Source organism: Ciconia boyciana, chromosome 2 (assembly GCF_034638445.1).
Source record: "Ciconia boyciana chromosome 2, ASM3463844v1, whole genome shotgun sequence".
In the NCBI taxonomy this organism is placed as follows: Eukaryota; Metazoa; Chordata; class Aves; order Ciconiiformes; family Ciconiidae; genus Ciconia; species Ciconia boyciana.
Window position 1 is genome coordinate 101945521 of NC_132935.1, and position 19754 is coordinate 101965274.

Genomic DNA, 19754 nt, shown 5'->3' on the forward strand with positions numbered 1-19754 from the left:
ATTAAACCAGTTGAAAAGCAACTAGAAATAACTTGAGCGTTGTCTGAACGTGAGAAGAAAGGATATTATCAAACAATATATTCAGAACGTTAGTCTTAAATGTTCAAAACTGCCATTTTTTTCTATCAATTTTGAAGGCATATGTGGATTAGAAAATCTTTATATAGTATCTCATTTTTGTAGCTGTATTTAATAATATTTATATAGTATCTCATTACAGTATAGAAGATTATATAGTATCATCTAGAATGATTATATAGTATCGTATAGAATGATTATATAGTATCAATAATCTTTATATAGTATCTCATTTTTGTCGCTATATGTAATAATATTTAATAAACTTAATATGTCTCAAATAGATCAACATTTTCAGGAAGGAAGAAGTCCAAGTTTATGTTTTAAAACTTTAAGGAAGGGATGGGATGCCATCCAGAGGGACCTGGACAAGCTGGAGAAGTGGGCCCATGTGAACCTCATGAGGTTCAACAAGGCCAAGTGCAGCGTCCTGCACCTGGGTCGGGGCAACCCCCAGTATCAATACAGGCTGGGGGATGAAGGGGTTGAGAGCAGCCCTGCGGAGAAGGACTTGGGGTACTGGTGGATGAAAAGCTGGACATGAGTTGACAATGTGTGCTCGCAGCCTAGAAAGCCAACCATATCCTGGGCTGCATCAAAAGAGGCATGGCCAGCAGGTTGAGGGAGGTGATTCTGCCCCTCTGCTCTACTCTCATGAGACCCCACCTGGAGTCCTGCGTCCAGCTCTGGAGTCCTCAGTACAGGAAAGACATGGGCCTGTTGGTGCGGGTCCAGAGGAGGGCCACAAAAATGATCAGAGGGATGGAGCACCTCTCCTATGAAGAAAGGCTGAGAGAGTTGAGGTTGTTCAGCCTGGAGAAGAGAAGGCTCTGGGGCGACCTTATTGTGGCTTTCAGTACTTAAAGGGGGCTTATAAGAAAGATGGGAACAAACTTTTTATCAGGGCCTGTTGCAATAGGACAAGGGGTAATGGTCTTAAACTAAAAGAGGGTAGATTTAGACTAGATATAAGGAAGAAATTTTTTACGATGAGGGTGGTACACTGGAACAGGTTGCCCAGAGGGGTGGTAGGTGACACATCCCTGGAAACATTCAAGGTCAGGTTGGATGGGGCTCTGGGCAACCTGATCTAGTTGAAGATGTCCCTGCTCATTGTAGGGGGGGTGGACTAGATGACCCTTCCAACCCAAACTATTCTATGATTCTATAAGAAAGTAAGGCTGAAACCAGAACTCCCCAAATTTAGTCTTATTTTGAATATAATAATCTTCTATTTGAGTACTCATAATTATGTGTATAGAGTAAATGGGAACAAGAATATGGAAAAGTAATCTTTTTGCCCCTGTCTATTAAGAATAACATAAAATGGGTCTGTTCGTTTGTTCAGCTTGCAATGGAGCTTTCATTCTTCATAATAAATATTTTACTTTGAGAGGAATAACAACTGCAATAGCAACCATCATATACGAACATATTGCTGAACTAAACACTTGGAATTTTTTTTCGTAATTATCTATTTCTCTAGGGATTCTTGGGTTTCTACAAGATCTGTTGGAAGAACCATAGGCTCTGGAAGGAAAAGTGGCAGAAACAGTTAAAATGGAACCAGGTCTGTGTCGTGCCACTGATTTGCCAAATAAAAAGTGTGAGTTAAATGGGATAAAAAAAAAAAAAGAAGACATAAAGGGAGGTAACAAAGAGGCTCTGGTGTACATATCTAAAAAAAAGAAGTTATGTTAATGGGATCTCTGAGCTAAGACTTTCCTTATCTTGATCAGGTTGAACACTTGATGGAAAAGAAGATCAGAGAGGATTTCACTACCCTTTTTCTGGCTTAGGGGAAAAAAACATAAGGAAAATGCAGGTAGTTGAGAATCAATTACAAATTGTATTTTCTTTCTCTAGAGTATTGATGTTATGAACAACCTTTAGGTGATTCAAAAGAATGCAGTGCTGGAAAGCTCATGGTTTTTTACCCTTTTGGAATAATACTGGTTTTGTGGGGGTTTTTTGTTTTTTGGTTTTTTTTTTTTGTAAGCAAATGTTTCCAGTATACACATTTCCAAAATAAACATCCTATGAATTTGCTGAGTATGTGTGACCAGACAAGAATATATCCACGCTAAAACAATTCTTTCATTTGCAGGCTTCTCTGTCTTGGTCTTTACGTTTACAGGAGTGGATTGACCTAATGATTAGATTCGTAATTCTAAAAGAGAGACTAATGGTGACATCAGCCTCTGTGTATAGAAGAATAAAACAGAAGGGGAAGCAAAAAAATTGCTAGGACAGCAAAACCCAGAAGGTGCTCTGAATTATCTGCTAAAAGACCACCTTTTGCCGATCTTCTGCTATGTTGCCTGTGTTCCTATACATGGCAACATCCAAAAGCTCATAAGCAAGTCAAAATGTTCAGATGCTCTTGGAAGCTGAGTGGTAGTTCACTTCTCAGGGAAATGGGGTCAAACAACACTAAATAACTTTTTGCACAGTCTTTTCTCACAGTAAAAGTAAGGACAGTTACTGTAGCTGATGTATGCTAACTTTTCTGCGAGTTCCCTCCTGCAGTTTGTCATTTCCTCTGTGGCATCTATTAAAATAGAAAGAACTGAAACCACTCCTCCACTTTTGGGGTGCTCTGGGGATCTTGCATAGTCTGAATTTCTTCCACACAGCCAGGAACAAAGATCAGAAGGGTTCATGTGGGTCTTCAAATCCAGCCTCTTGAAAACTGCATGTAACCGGCCACCAGCTGTTTAGTCTGGAGAAGTCCAGGTGATGTTCTTTTGGACTCCCCCTATTTCCAGCATAACAAAACTTATATGGGAAGTAAAAAAGCCACATGCAGGGTGTGTAATGGGAGTGAGACATCAGCAGCACCCCAGCTCTCCACTGCAGGCTGGGCTGCCCTTCACGTTGATCTGCATAGGAGAGGCTTACAGCATCTGCATGAAATTCTGGGCTTTGGGGGTGCCAGTCTTCATATCACCACTATGGCACTGACACGTGCTTCAAAATGACCATTGCCATTAGTGTGGCAATCAAATGTTAAATGAGTGTCACAGCCCCAAACAAACACTCATCTGGTGAACTTCGAGCAATTGTATGTTTTCTTGGTAAATGTAATGGAACCTAACAAGTTAATGTAAGTAATCTCTCAAAGAGATTAAAACAATCCTGTAAGTGTGTTATCTCTGCAGGAAGGTTTCCTGTCCTGTGCAGCCAGTCTTGCTTTCAGGCCCTCATTTATAAAATTAGCTGTGCAGTAATTTAATGTGGTGGCGAGACATAAAAGAATTTTTAAAAATGTAACTGGAAGTTAAAGCCAAACAAATTTTGATTTAAAGTGAAGCACAGCTTTTGTTGTTGGTTTTTTTTTTTTGACAGCAAGGATTATAGTTGACTTAGTTCTTAAGGGAAGTGGTTGACTGTCTATCACTTAATGTTTTAGCAAAATGGAAAACCTTTCTGGAAGTTAGACTTCAGAAGAATATGGCTGACCAGGATAAATACAGGAGAAATGGGATTCTATTCTCTGTCCAGTTTGATCTTTTATATGATGATTTAATGACCTTTTCCGATCTTAAAAGTCCTGAATTTATGTCTAGAGTGAATTTCACTGAAGCCTCTCCTCCAGCAGGCCTGGGAAGCAGCATAAAAGTCATATGGAGACAGAAAGAGATCAGATATCTGAGACTGAAAGAATTAAGAAGAATGTGGTTGAGCAGTGGGAGAATCAAGGATTTAAAAACTAAACGTGGGTAGTTTAGGCCACTTGTCCCCATTATTTGGGAATCAGAACAGACTAGGTGACTACTATTTGGAAATGTTTAAACGTTGACAAGCTATGGGCAATTTCTTCACCATTGTGTTTTTCTTCAAACCAGACAGCAGCATGTGGTGCTGTCAGTAGATCCACACTGAGATCCCCCCTACAGCTACAGTGAAACCTAAATACAAAGGTAAAAAGAAGAATTAAAGATGAATGGACGCTACATTAGAATAATAATTATTATCCTTAGTTCTCCTCTGAGTTCAATCCTCTGTTAGGCTTTCCATTATTTTGGAAGGGACCGATGTCAGGCAAAACGGAATATTGTAATCTGGGTCATTCCACTTACCTTTTTTTCACATTAGCACAACATTGGCAATAGATTCCCATAGTTTCCATGACACTCCAAGATTTCTTAAGCTGAACATCGCTGTGACATAAATTACCAAGTATTTTCTGACGCTAGGGTGCAAGGCATCTGGGGCTAAGGATTTAATGTTTATCAGAACTAGGTTCTGCCCAAAAGCTTTTTCAATGACGAACAGACCAAAGAGTAGGTTACGATCTGTGTGCAATATTTATCTTTCCACTTACAGAACACAGGTATCATTATTAGTGCATTTTGTATCACGATTAAAAATGTTACTGTGTCTACTGACAGGCTATGAGCATTGTTAGAAGATGCTTCATTCCTCACTAACTGTAAAATTATTGGAATTCCATCCATTCCAGATGTGAATTTTTCTATAATGTTTTTGACTTTTCCAAGTAATTTTCTACACTGTATAATTTCTATTTCATGTTAATTATCATCAATTGCTCCCTTTTTCTTGCTTCTGATGTATTCCTTTGTAATGTTTAATGCTTGCCTTTGCCTGGCCAATGAACCACACAGGGATTTTAACCAAATTTTATTGTCTTGACTACAGATGGCCTTTTATCCATCAAATAAACTCTTCTATAAGAAACAGTAACTTTTGTTGAAATTTTTCTGATATTTTTGCCCTTTTGATCAATTTTTCTAATATTGCTCATCCTCACCCAGTTAGCTCTTCAGCTACATATTATCACCTGTGACTGTCTTCTGTTTGTGCATATTGGATGCAATCAGGTCACAGTTATGGGACCCTAGGCAACCGGTGGCCTCTGGTCCAATGATTAGCTAATCTTTATCCCTCATAATGAAGTAATAAGGTAGAGATATACCTTGTTTAAATACAGTTTGTACTAGAGAATTGCAATATATGATTATTTTTTTTTATAGACACTTTTGCCCTTGAACTTCCAAGGGCAGGAGGAGAAGTGGACATGGGTGATCCCATTTACGTGCCCTACAAACTCCAACTCAACTGACAGGCCATGGGGCAAGTCACTATCCTCACAAACTTTCATCAAGCAATACCTTTATGCAAGGTGTCTTGAGTGTCTCACAAAATCAAAACCCCATGAAACCAGGAGCTACTTGTACAATTTGTGCTTTTCCAGAAAATGCTGCTAAGAGTAGTCCTTTATAAGATGTTTGCTGGTTGTGCCACAATGCACATCCTTCCACTGGATTTGGGGCCGTCTGGAAAAGAGACCTAGCCAAAAGCTATGTATGTTTTAGCAGAAGAGTACATGTTGGTTGGACATCAATGTGCATTACTAAAAGTGTGCATGTGAAAAGCAGAGAAAATAAGGATGGAAGTAATGAAAGGGCTGTGGTGCAGTCGACATTCCTCTTCCTCCCATGAAACTGATGAATTAAGAAAAACAAAAGAGAGGAGGTAGAAAAAGAAGTATGGATAAAACAACCATGGAAGTAGTGTAGATGGGAAGAATAAAAATCCAGGATTAGTGAAAAAGCCACAAATTGTGGGAAAGGAGAAACAGTCTGCAGAAAATAATTCAGAAGGAAATTGTAGAAGTGTTACAATAGTTGCTCCAGAACACACAATGCAGAAGGGCAGAAGAGGAAAGTACGGTGAAAGGAATGGCAAAGAAGAATGAATATAGGGAGGTGTTTCACATGCTTGGTGTTAAACTGCGTTATGTATTATCATTTCATGTCAGAAAGCTAGAATGAAAAGCAACAGCAAAGTACGTTGCAGCAGAACGTAGGAAGACGTTTGAGACCAACACACATCACACACAGTGATGGAAGAAGTGGGGGCAGAAGGGAGGAGCTGGGGGCAGTTTCCCTGGGGCAGCTGGGTAAAAAGGTTGATCCTGAAAGGGGAGTTACAAAACATTTTGAAGAACAAGACTTTGAGGCTGACAGCATTGGGTAGGAGGGAATGGTTTGAACGAAAGCTCACAAACTAGGGAAGATGGGCAGGGGGGAAAGGAGCTGGAAGAAGGACAAGTTGGGCTGCTAGTGCAAACTGAAGGGAACTGGGAAGGGACATAGGTGAGCAGGGGCTGTAGGTGGTGTCAACAGGACACCGAGGGATAAATACTGCGCCCTTCCTGTCTTGTTTTTTCCTCTTCTAAAAAAGCACATCTCAGGATCATCCTCTGCTTTTTGACTTCGGAAAACTAGCCCTACCATGTCGGGTGTGGGCTGCTATTAATTACCAATTCCTGGTAACTTCTTCAAGGTTTCTTTTGTTTTTCAGGAAAAAAAGCAAGCTGCAACCGGGGCATCTTCAGAGCCGGTCAGCCTGCTCCAACAGGGCCTGACAATGGGGGGCACTGGGAGGGGGACAGCACTCAGGGGTGCCCCGAGCCTCTGCCAGCACACCCACCGCGCGCACCCACGGAGTGCACACACCATGCACCGCGCAGGCACCGTACGGACACCGCGCACACACTCACAGTGCACACACTCACAAGACACTCACACGCGCTGTGCACGCCCACGCAGTGCACACACACTCACAACACACACTCACAGCACACACCGTGCCCGCACGAGCACCCTCAACGCCCCCCTCCACGTGCACACACACACACACACACGTGCAGACAAAGGGCGGCAGATCCGTGTCCCCCCCACCCCACCCCACCCCATCCCATCCCACCCGGCGGCACCCCCCCGGCAGCGCTCCCGCCCTGCCGGCAGCCCCGGCCCCGCCGCCCCGACGTGGGGGTCCCGCTGCGAGCGGGGCCGGGCGGGCCGCCCCGCTTCCCCCGTGCCCTTCCCCGAGCGCGGGGCCGGGACGCTGGGAAGCGGGGTGGGCACCAGAAAGTTAGGCACCGGGGGGGCGGGCGGGGCGGGGGCGGAGGGGCCGCTCCCCCGCGCCTTTGTTCAGCGCCGCGGAGAGGACCCTCGGCGGGGCCGAGCCGGGCGCGCACGCACTCGCACCCACTCGCGCCCGCGCCCACGCCCCGGCCCGCAGCATGAGCCTGTCCCGCGGCCCCGCCGTCGCCACGGGGCCGGGGGGTGGGAAGGAGGAGGAGGAGGAGTGAGGCGGAAGGTGTCTCTCCAGCCTCCCTCCCTCCAAGGTGAGTTGCAGCTCTGCTCCGCGCTTCTTTTGTCTCGGTGCGAGGCCGCCGCGCACCCCTGCCCCGCCCCGCCAAACTTTCGGCGGGGACCTCGGCGCCCCGACGGCGGCCCGCGGGCCGGGGCCGGGGCCGGGCAGGGGTGCGGGGGCAGCCGCGGTTTCCGCCCGGGGCCGCTCCGTGGCTGCCGGCGGCGCCCGCGGCCGGCGTGCCCGTGGGGGCGGCCAGAGGGCAGGTGAAGGGGCCGTGGGGCCGTGGACGGCCCCCTCCTTCCCTTTTGGTTTCTTTGGGACGGATGCGGTCGGCCCCGTCTTTGCGCTTTACGCAACAGGTAGGGATGCCAGGGCTGGCCGCAGCGGTGGTGGCACGGAGCCGCGGCCAGGAGCTTTCGGGGGGCTTTTTTGTTACGGTCTCTGGAAGAGTGCAGAGGGGAGGGGGAGGAGAAGCAACAGTCTTCCCAAATTCCCCTTCAGTTGTTTATTTATGTACTTCCCGTGTCCATGCAAAAAGGGTTCGTTTCGCAACTCCGGAGGTTTGGGGTTTTTTTTCTTTTTTTCTTTTTTTCTTTCTTTTAAACTTATTTTTCTTTATGTCCTGCGTTTGCCCGTCTCATTCCGGGAGATCAAACTGACCGAAACCAGATACCCAGAGGCTTGTCCTCACTGACAGTCGGGGGAATCCAAACAAAGAGGTGCATCTACCGGAAATAATGATTTGAGAGATGTTTCTCTCCCTTTCCACCCCCCACCCTCCCGCCTTGAATGAAATTGTTTTTTTTCTGGGAGGTTCAGTTCGAGGGAAGTTTTGCGCCGGAGACGGGGTCGGGGCTGAGGAGGGATGGAGAAGACGGAAAGTTGCGGCGGTGGGAGGAGGCGGGGGGCGAGGGCAGTGCGGGACCCCGGCTGCGCCCGGGCCGCGGGGGGAGCAGGGGCGCGGGGGACCTGCCGCCGCTGCCGGCTCTTTGTCTGCTCGGGCAACTTGAACAAAAGGAGAAACTCGGATGAACTCTCCATCTCTCCCTCTCCTCTCCCGGGTTATCTCGTCTTCGGCAACTTTATCCGGAGAGATTTACCCAACTTTCTCCAAGCTCTCCCGCCGCTTAAAAGTAAACAGCCCCGCTGTAGGCTCGTAAGGAAATCTGGTCTCACAGTTTAAAGAAAGGAGAAGGTACGTTTGGACTTCGGGTTTATTGTTCTTTCTCGGCTCCCTGGTCGCCCGCAAGCTGCCCTCTGGGCTGGGAGTGCGCAGAGGAGGGAGGCTGCGGGCCGGCCGAGCCCTTTCTTTGTACTTTTCGGAGCACATGCAGGTATTTTTGGGGAGGGTAAGGCCGTCGTTCCGCCCTAGCTGCGGTCATGCAGGCTGGGGGGCACCACTCGGGGGGTCTTGCCTCCTCCTTTGTGCCTGCTTGGTATTTTGTTGTAGTGGTTTAATTTCTTTCTTGGGGGGGGGGGGGGGACGGGAAGTGGGCTCAGAGAGCTTTCTGGGTCGGGCTGTGTTTTTAAGAGTTGGGACAGAGGAAAGCTGAAGTCGGGGAAAACTTCTTGGGATGGTAGGGAGTCCTGGGGGCCCTGGCCAAGGAGTGGGGGCTGTGGGGCGGGGCTGGGCAGGGCAGGGCGCAGCAGGGGCAAGGTGGGGGCTCCGCTGGGTGCCAGCCTGGGCCGGGGGGGACGGGGACACCACAGAGGGTCACACGTTGCTGCTGGGGGAGCATCCCAGGGGAGCAAGGTGCGCCGAAGTGCGGAGGGACAATTTTAGGAGGGGAGGGACCAGAAGGAGGACTTTGGTCTTCCGAATGCATTCGTGATAGCGGAGAGGGAGAGTGGGAAGGGTCGGTCCAGGCTGGCCCTTCCTCGGCTTGTCTTCCCCTGCACAGTGCAGTCCGCTTCGTCCCTTTGAAAAAGCAATAGTCGCCTTGGGTTTTGTGCCACTCTTTTTGGTATTCGCGCTTTCTAGAGCAAGCATCGCAACTTCAGAAAACTTACTCATGTGCTCTTCATGCTTTTCTTAATTGTCTTGATTAATTTAGTGTCTTATTATTTCCCCTTCCATTTTTCTATGCTATGTAACAACTGCCACTTTTCCTCTTTTTTCATGCCAGTCTACTACTTTCCCTTTCCTGTGTTATTTTCTTGTCCCAATTTCCCAGTTGTCCCTCTCCCTCCCTAGAGCTATCTGTTTCAGAATTTCTGAAGTCTCTACCTTTCCACTTTCTGTTGTCACTCATTCTCCTTCTTTCTGGTCCCTTTCCACTTATTCTTCTACCTATATGCTTGCTTGCATTTCCCATGAAAAAGTCCTTTTGCCAGGATCTTTCTTTTCATGCATGCGTAGATACACTCAGGTTTCTCCTGATGTGAAGCAAACATAAAAGCTTCTCATTCCCTCTTCTAAAATTATTCTTCTGTGGTCTGTCCTATGTGCATGTTACTCAGTTACGCAGACAGAGCTTCTAGCAAAAATTCTTGTGCATCTACCAATATTCACCTTCTCCTTTCTTCTTGTCCTTATCTCAGTGCACATGCATCTTCCAGTCTCTAAAAGCTTCTTCTACTTCCTCTCCCTTGTCCTTGGTGTGGAAGTTTGTTCTTTCCCCTTTCCCCCACTCCAGCTTGGCAGACCCAATGCTGTTTTTCACATTGTTATTCCCTCCTGTGCAGTGTACTCAAACTTTTCTCTCTATTCCTCATATTCCCCTTCCCAACCTAAGCAAAAAGTTGCTGTTGGTACTTCTGAACAAACGGCACAGCAGGAGTACCAGCATAGACAGGCGCGGGTTTGGCTGCTTTGGCTTGCTCCTTGCTGGGCCAAGTATCAACAGTGGTGCTTGTTGCCCAAGCCCCGGCTGCAGTAGCACATCTGCTGGTGGAGGTGCTGTGAGGGGACACTGAACCAGGCTAAGGGGGGAGAAAAGATCACCATTAAGTTCTCTCCTCCACCATCCTGATATGTTTCCTTCAAAAGGGTTGATGAGTTTTATTTTTGCTACTTGGGGCTTTTTTATTGACTTACTATTTTCGTGAGTTTTGAAATACCTGCCAGGGCAGTTGAAGAGCCTTTATATTACCTTCCTTTCCTGGCACTTCAGCACTTTCTGTAATGTAAGACTGTACAATGTGTAGAGAAATATGAAAGCCTTTTTCTTAAAGCATTGAAAGTACAAGAGCGACAGCATCCAGCTCGATTCTTCTGCTACACTCCAGCCTGGGGATGTTTTTAAAGTGAAATGCCGTCACCAGGCTTTGAGTTTAGGATGTGTCTAAATCTGTGAAGAAATATGTATTTGAAATTATTCAGAAGAATGTAACTTTATATTTGTATGTTAGTCCCTGAGCGGTGCAGCAGAGTTACTGTGCTGAACTAACACTTCTTCCTCTTATTTGAACAGGTCAAAACATGGGTGTCAGGAAAATGGGATGGTTGCCAAAACGCCAGTCTGTGATGGTTGCCATATTGCATTATTCTTTGAGTGGTGGAATACAGCTTGGGATTCTTCAGGGGTGGTTAACGTGGTACAAACTGTACCGTACAGCTGCTGAACGTCTTAACCGTTTGGATTCATACATAACTTAATGGGCTCCTGGAAGAAGTGGAAGAGGCTCTTGCCAAAACTTGAGGATATCGTGGAAAATGTTGCTGAGACCCTTTTGGATTATATCGCCATCTGACATCAAGGTCCTGCAGCTGAGGAAAGGTATGCTTCTCCCCTGTTGCAAAAATACTATGTCTCATACATCAAAATACTAAGCACACCGTCTTCGTTTTAAAAAAACCTTGCTTTGTAACCTTTTATATTTTTGGCTTTGCCTTGCTGCTGACACCTACCAATAGTTTTGAGTGGTGTAATCTGACAGAAATGCCTTACTAATGGTTTGGCAATATTTATATCTTAAACGTAGAAGGAAAAACTGAACATGAAAGTATTTTTGTTTTCAGAGTTAACTGATATCTTCAAGGTAATGACTTCATTTGCTGTAGGAGTGCTTAGCAGCTCTAGAAAATCAGACTAGTTAACTTTTAAGAAAAATAAGTTAAACCCAATTTAAACAAAGCATTTTCCACAATTACGATCTTCCAAATAGCCGACTTTGTTTAAAGACGTGTTACTATTTTGAGTTGAACTCAAGAAAAACAACCTTCTATTATTTAACCTCTCTTCTTCCAAATAGCAACAAAAATCTTATGGATGGCTCGTATGCAGGAGACAGCAAATAGAAATATTTCACTTAAAAATTCAAGGAATTCTTTTGTTTCCTATGTTTTTAAAGTTTTGATTTAAGGCTTCTTGCAGAGCGTGTTTGCATCCTGAATGTGCTAGTACTGTGAAAGTCTATTGAATGCAGACACTGCTCAGTTTTCTTGTTATTGTATGAGATAACCGATGTACAAAAATGAAATGAAAACTAGTGGAGAAAACAAGCTGTTAAAGAGTTATTCATGAATAAGAAATTATTCTTGAATCTAGATTAAGTGTTAATTCAGCAGTGAGGAAATCATTGAGCCCCTTACTGAACTATGAAAATTGCAAAGCAAATTTTAAAACTATTTAAAATCTGATCCTTTCACCTGTTTTGTGCACTTCTTATTTATAGCTGAAAATGAATGACATGAAAATAGTTGGTTTTGCTGCATATTTCAGCTCATCTGATTGGTTCCAGCCTATACCATATGTAGGGCAGACAAGTATTCATAATCTTAAGAAAAGTGCTGAGCTGGCTGGCCTACTTTAGAGCAAAATAGAAATCTGAACGCATAATCACTTGTTATCCTTTCCACTTGTAAACAGAGATACAAGAAGCAATACTGTCCTAATTTCCTGGTTCTGACTGTGTTTTAATAAAGACCTACTCTTAATTTTCTTGATTATTGAGGATAAGCTTTTTGTTGTGTACTGAACGCAATTAATGTACATTTAGATTTCCATTCTTAACATTGTTCTGCATTTATACTATTTTTGAACTTTGCATGACTTAAGTTAGCCATATGAAAGTCTTTATTTTGAAGTTTCAGAAAAGGAAAGTCTTAGGCTGTTTGTGGAAAGAAGAAAAAAAGAATAGTAAATGGATTGTGCCGGATAAAAATATTTAGAGCTGCTATCTAGTGTCGTCTTGGAAAAGAAGTCCAGTCATTACGTCTCTGTATTTAAAAGAAACCAAAACTGCATTCCTTTTTTCTTTCTGTGCAGATTTTCTTCTTGTTCACTTTCTTCTCAGGCACTTGCGGCTCTTTAGGAAAACTAAACTGGACAGAAAAAGTGCACTTCATTTATCTACATGAAAGCCATTCATTTTCATTAACACTGAAAACTGAAGTGAATTTTTACTTACAGTTAATGTAAATAAAGACAACTCCTTATCTTAGCTTAATGTGAGAGTTTGTGTAGATTGAATTTCATCATTGCCATAGGATTCAGGATATATTATGCAAATTATTAGATATATTTGTGTTTGTTTATACCTGGACCATTTCAAACATTAATAACTCGGTGACAAAACTGTTAAGATATAAAGAGGAGGAATACAATTTATCTGTCTTCAAATTTCTTTGGTCTGTTTCCAATAAAATGAAAAGAAGCATTCTCGTATTCGGAGATAAGATCTGCTGAGAGAGGAGAAGTAGGGCCAGCTCGGAAACGTTTAGCGCGGTAGTTCCCATCTGGTAGGTGTGCTGCGTTGGTGGGAGGTGAGACCCTTGCAGGGCTTGCACAGGGTTGGGGAAAATGCTTTTTGCAGGCCCTGGCTGGAGTGTCTCTGTACCTTTCTCCTGGGAGCAGTCCCAGCAAAAGGGGCAGCAACAGCAGGCGAGGCAAGTGATGGATGGAGGCTGAGCACTGTGGGGAAGGAGCAGCACCTGGGCCCTAGGAGGGGCAATGGGGAGCACCTGCCTTAACTGGGGCAGGAAGCAGCCCTGCTGCCTTTGGTGGGGGCTGGCTGTGAGGAGCTGCTGCTTGACAGGAGGGTTCCAGGTATGTGAGCCCTAACGCTGTAGCTCTAAAGTGTGTGAAAAGGATTGTTCCTGTGGTTTGTCTCTGGTTACAATTGGGCCATTGCTTGCTTTGCTTGTGGCTGTCCTGGAAGGTGATGGAAGACCTTGCAGGTGTCATGGGCAGTATGGGCTTGGGGGTGAGCTCTGAACTCCCTCTCATAAGCCTGCCCTGGGCTGTGTCGTTGTTAAGCTGGTAACAGAACTTATACCTAAACCAAATTAAATCAAGTCCAGTCTGAGCAGCGGTTCCTCCTTTCAACTGTGCTCTCAGTTAAGAAGGTCTTCTAGCTAATGCACTTTGTTGCATGAGAAGGTGTCTTGCTCCGTGTAACTGAGGTGAGACTAACCGTGGGGATGTCTCAGGCCAACGGAGCATGAGTGTGGAAGAGATTTAACAGGCTGCAAGAAGTGCTTTTACAGTGTGTTGTGAGTAGGTGAATTGTAGTGCTGGAGTTGTGCGTTGTGAGGAATGGGCAGAGGAGAAAAGGGCAGGTTTTGTAACTTCTGGGTTTTTAGGTAGCAGATGGAGGAGGTGATATATAGAGTAACTTCCTATCAACGAACATCTAGGAAGGTAGAAAGGAAAATGCAATAAGGACTTTATTTTATTTCTTTGATTGTTCCTTCCCTTTAGTTGAAGTGGTTTTTTTGGGGGCATGAACTCCAGAATTCCCAAGTGAGGTAGAAATTTCTGTAGACCTGTGTGTGCCCCACTGGTTCCTGATACAAAATGGAGACTGGGATGCTTTCCTGAGGGCCTGCTGCCTTTCACTCCTCCAGTGGGATGCCCTGCTCCTGGCAGTGCAGGACAAAGGAGCTTCCTTCTCTGGAGGCTTTACCAGAGCATCCTCCTTTGGATGCAGAGGTACAGTTTGACTCTTGAGTAAAATTTTGGGAGAAAGCTTTTAGAAATACGATTGTTAGTCCCTGAAAGGGCTCTCAAACAGTCTTGTGCAATTATGAGGAGGATGGCATGGTAAGTAGTGACTTTGTGCTCCTCACTGGGAAGGTGAGGTAGAAGCTGTAGGACAGGGCATATTTCTAGAATGGAGCTGGCTTTGTAGCTTTGGTTCCATAGAAAATGGTATTGATAACAGTGTCTGTTTTTTTTCTCTTTATTTTGCTCAATGCTCGTTGAATCTCATGTGCTTAATCGTATAGCTTCATATAGTAGAAATCATAATTGCAAATACGATGTTTTCTTTTTTTATTTCTCTGCTTTCACTTGTTTGTCGCCTTATCAGGTAACTTGAGGTACGATACTCTTACAGAATCAGTATAAGCATTGGGTATGGTTTGTTTCTTCTCAGCTTGTGTGAGCAAATTTGGTGAGAGAGGTAGAAGAAAGTCGACCAAGGCTGGAAGGCGAGAGCTGCCACTTGAAATCTGGGGGGTTTACACCCCTCCATTCTATTACAGTTATAATTGAGAAATACTTGCATGAAAACCTACAATGAAAAGGAGCCTTCCAACATGTGAGCTGCTTTCTGTAAAATGCTATCAGTTATGTCAAGACAGAGGCATATGGTGTCTGGAATAGATTTCTTTCTCTTGATTGGATTTATTTTACATAGCAAGAAGCTTTCCAGCTCACTAACAGATTCTATTTTGATTCTTTTTTTTTTTTACTTGCATTGTCGTAACATGAAAGTTGTCACAAACTATTTGTGAAGCCTGATGTAAGGTGCTATTGTGCTTGATATCTTGACCTTTTCTTGATTAAAATGCATAGACATGTTTGGGTTTGGTAGGGGGAAATGAATAAGCTAGGGGATTAAGAATATTTTAACACAAAATTAATTGTGGTCTTGGTGTGAGGACAGGGACAGTGCTGCCTCTGAAAGTTTATAAGACTACTGCAAGTGTGGATTCTGTATTCATATCTATGAATATTGTAGATTAGTGAGAGTATATTGCATTTAATTCTGTAGAAAGAAGAGAAAAATGCTTATACCTAGTCTAAATGTGCATGCTTCTCCTAAATATAGCAAAATTATTACCTTTTTTTGTACTTAAAAACTAAAAAGAAGCTACCCTTCTTCTATTTAGGAACAATGTTGCCACCTCATGAAATATACTGCATTTTGATACATCTTAAATGTTCCACTATAAATTTTTCTGTCACTTTTCTGTGTGTGGGGTTTTTTTTTTGTTGGTTGTTTTTGGCTTTTTTTTTTTAAACTGTTCCTAAAGCATTTTGTACATCAAATGATTTGCCTTAAGTCCTGCACAGGGAGATGAGTGTGGTGTTGCTCTGGATGTCGGCATTACTTCTCCTTCGGAGATGAGGGAAAGCAGTGAAGTAGAACCACGAATGTTTGCATGGGATTCCCTGCAGGCATGGGAGGTGTATGGCCATGGAGGGGGAAGGCACGTGGTTGTCATAAAACTTAGTAAGTGGGCAATGGGAGGGGGTATTCTGGGCCGATAAGGATGGAGTCTGACTTAGTTGTGAACCAGTGATGATCAGTGAGGAAAGGAAGTGGTTGTGGCATCTTGAAAACTAGGGCTAGTCACTAGTGATTGATGGGATAGAGAAAGGAGATTTTGTGGGAATGGATGAGAAGCTGTTTGTCATAATTTATGTGTCTGGAGGCCTGTGCCATCAGAGCATTTCTAATGGGAAAATGTAGTGAAATCTTTAAATGGCTGTAGCATAGGTTATAAATATCTCGGGAATCAGTAGTATTGGCTTCTTTTTGGTGTATGATAAAATTGTTTCCTTGTACACCATTAAACAGAAACAAGTTAACTTTAGCTTTGCATGTTTTGAATTAAATTTGCTCCCAAAATAACTGCAATCTTCAGTTGAGGATACAAATTAGCTTCTTCTGTTTGGCTTTGCAATACTGTGCAAGGCAAGAATCATTTAGGTAAGTGGTTCAGGAATTGCATATGTTGTTTTGAGATTATCTCAGAGGTGAGACTTTGTGTGGCTGCTCGTTTAGTTATCTTTCAGAATTTGCAAATGGGTTTTTGGTTGGTATCAGTGTTGCTCTGTGCATATATGCTCTGAAAATAATAAAAGTTGTGATGTCTCCAGAATACCTAAGAAGGTACCCTAGATTATGCAGCAAACACTGAGGTGTATCTAAGCAACTCGCTGCTTTTGTGCAGGCTGGTGTAGTGCCACGCAGGGCGTTAATTTAGGCCTGTAAGCTACTTTAACTGTGTAATGGTGCTACTGGACTTGATCGGTTAGTTGTTGCTTCTCAGCTGAGCTTGTGTATGATGTGGCTTCAGCTCTGCTGGTGCTGGAGCTGACCTGAGCTGGTAGTATCTCAGAGGGCTTTTCCCTGGCCTCCCTTGTGGGGTGTGAACATGGACTCAGTTGTGCTTTGTAGAGAAGCTGTTTAAAGGCTTTGGGCTTCAAGTGTTGGAAACTGTAAAGGTGTTGGAAGAGACACTCTTCCCCTTACAGAAGGTGTGTAGCCTTATTGGTAAAAAACAGAAGGTAAGATAGATGATGAAAGGTGTGCTATCTCTAGGGCTTAAGCTTGCCATATTCAAAGTTTTATGATGCAATATAGACAGTAGCTTTATTCATTCGAGCTCCTGGACTGGACCTGTGGAGCATGTTTAGGCATGGGTCCTTACTGAGAAGCAGACATTGGAAGGAAGTTTGCTTCTGGTTCACAACTTCATGTTTTCAGTGGCTTGCTTTTTTTGTTTATTGAAATTCATTACATTTATGTTTCTTTCATTCCTTCTTTTGCAATTCTAAACCCAAAAGCTTGTTCTTTATCATGTAGATACCTTTCAGCTTCAGGATTTGTATACATTATTTTTATTGTTGTAAATCTATGCATTACGTGGCTTCATCAGTTTAAAGCTTTCCTTTTGCATATGGTTAAAATCTGTGTCCTAGATCATGGTTTGGCTTATCAGATTTGGATTAACTGCCATTTCTTCTTTTTAAATAGCTTCTTCTCCATGGTATCAACACCTGATATTTGAATATTATCATCCATCTTCAGGACACTTTGATGCATGAGCATTTCCAGCCTAATTTAGTTGATGATTTGAATGCATTGTGAAAAACTTTGTTTAAATTGAGAGAAAAGTTGAGTGATTATTGCTTTTAAAGCATAAATGGGAGCATAGCCTGCAAAAACAAATTAGCTGTCCCTGTAAAAATCTATATTGTCAACTTAGTTACTCTCTATACATCAGCTATGGGAGTTAGCTAGAGAGGGTTTGATGTATATCTCCTGCAGGAATTCCAGCACTTGGGCAGTGGAGGAAGGGGGCTATAACTTGGTATATGTTCATGACAGCAGTTCACCTAGTAATAGGACTGAAAAGGAAGTTTTAAAGGCAACAGTAAGAGACAGTTGCTCCCTCTTCCCAAAGAAATGAATGGACAATTTGCTTAATGTCCGTTGAGATTGGTTTTGGACCACACAATACATCTAGATGCAAGATTAATTAGATGCTAGTTTATTTTAAATGTGTTATTTAAATGCATACTTAACACCTTCCTTGTATGCACTTTAGTGTATAGTAGTTTAAAACTAATACCTGAAATATTTTCATCAGCCAGTTTGAGTTACACAGTACACTTTTTTCCTGTTTAGCCACCAACACTTGAGCTGCTGTGTCTAAATCCAGTCATCTGGGTCAATTTGCAGCAGAGCCAAATAATAGTTGCTATTGACTTCAGTGGTGATATGGACCATCGGGGGTTTTGGAAAAGCAAGTCGGACACCAGAGCCTTTGTGTGTGTGTGTATACATGTACATTACATTCTTATATTTTAGATATAAATATATATATATACAGACATGTACACATGCACACCATACAGTCCAAAAACAAAGGTGTGGTGCCTGAGGCAGCTTCGTGAAGGAGACGGGTGGGTTTTCCCCTCTGTTTGAAGCAGCGTCTAGTACATTCCCAAACCTTGCCTCTGTCATCTTGTGTCGGTGGTCTTCTAAGCTGTGTTGCCTTTTTGTTTTGTTTTCTACCTACTCAAAATGAAATACGTGCCCTGTTCCAATTTACCAGCTTGTTTCATAAAATACATCCTGCATGTAAATTCTGATCAGTCAAAAAACATATAATGGGAAAGTGTCTATTGAATTAGTAGTGATCAGGTATATACTGAAAGAATTCACTGTAATCAGTTGTAAAACACTTTCTTGATCTCGGGCATACTGCTCACTCCTCCCCTTCCCTCCCCCAAAAGACACCACTGAAAAGCAGCACGGCATATCTGAAGTGGAGCTCTGACAAACACTAAAAAAATAAGTTTTTTAACTGGTAATCAATCTGGCTTAACTTTTTAATGTGTTTATGTATAATGTATATATGTATGTACATACCTATATATGTTGGTTTGATGGAATTAATTGCTTTAAATTATGCACAGTGAACTTAGCAACTTGAAGTTGCTAGAGGAAATTTTTTTTTTTAATATCTTGTTTTAACATCTTCAGTAAGAATTGTTGTGAGTGCCACCAAAACTATGTGTGGAATGTTACTTGTTGTGGACTTCACGCAGGGTAGAGGTATTAGTGGCTCTCTGAGACAAGTGAAAGGTTGTTTGCAAAGGAAGACTAGAACCATTCCCAGACTGATTTCTTTGCATTTGCAAATGCAAAAAAATCAATCTCCCGCTTTGACCTTGGATTGCGTGTTGCAGTTGAAATAGTTTTTTGTCCTGAACACTGTTGCAAAAGGCAGTAAGTTAAGATACGATGGATCAGAGTGAGAGTAGGACAGAAGAGGCAGAATAAGAATTCTTTTGCAGACTTGTGTGTTTGCGATTGTTGCCCAGGGTTATGCATCTTGAGCCTTTTCTTAGTGTTAGTACAGTCCTGTGAAGCATGGTTAGGCTGTCCAATAACTGTGTAAGAGACCATATTCTAGACATTGAAAAATGTCTATAGCATTATTAAAAATAAGGATTTGTGGACACACTGTAGTTTGGTAGATAGTTTCTGAACATGAAGGGGAGGGGAGCTCTGGTTTGTTGCTCTGCTGTATCAGAAATGGTGTATCTGAGTGACGCTTGCTGAATTAAAGCAGCGTATGTTCTAGGCTTCTGTTGTTTAGTGTGAGTAGTGCTGTGCAAACAGCCCAGGAATTGCCAGGAGCCATTTTGCATATAACATTTGCTCCTGTTGTTTTCTACCATGGGCAGTGGTTTATGGCCATGATTTGTGTAAGAGGAGTAGGGTGTCTTTATTCTTATTTTTTTATTCTGAATGCTTCCAGGCTGAAGAGAGGTATGAAGTAGACCCTGTTATTTCAGGTCAGTGCCTGGATTAACTTCTTGGCAAAAACTTGTTATGGATCGTACACTGCCATCACCACAAAACACAGTAAGTGAAATAGAGTATCTCTAGTTCTGCTTAGGTAAGATCAATTTCTTCTGTGAAAAACAAAAAGAGAATCTCTGTGGAGAGGCAGGGGTTGAATATAGTTTAATAACCACTTGCCAGAAAGATACTTGATAGGAGTTAGCTTTTGAGGGAGATGCAGCCACTTAGCATGTCTCAAGAGAACCAGGGTGCACTGATTGGAAGAATATTGG

General features: G+C 43.2%; 1 long non-coding RNA gene across 7 annotated transcripts in view; it reads left to right on the forward strand.

The window, feature by feature from the left end:
• Positions 1-7052: 7052 nt before the first annotated feature.
• Positions 7053-19754, forward strand: part of LOC140648038 (uncharacterized) — a 265166-nt gene continuing 252464 nt past the window's right edge. For 5 of the 7 annotated variants that reach the window (XR_012041064.1, XR_012041065.1, XR_012041060.1 and 2 more), the window contains exons 1-2: positions 7053-7237; positions 10620-10925. This is a non-coding gene — a long non-coding RNA (uncharacterized lncRNA). Of the gene's footprint in view, positions 7238-7346; positions 7566-8217; positions 8402-10619; positions 10926-19754 lie in introns of those variants that run through there. The other 2 variants (XR_012041061.1, XR_012041062.1) reach the window with 2 other exon arrangements.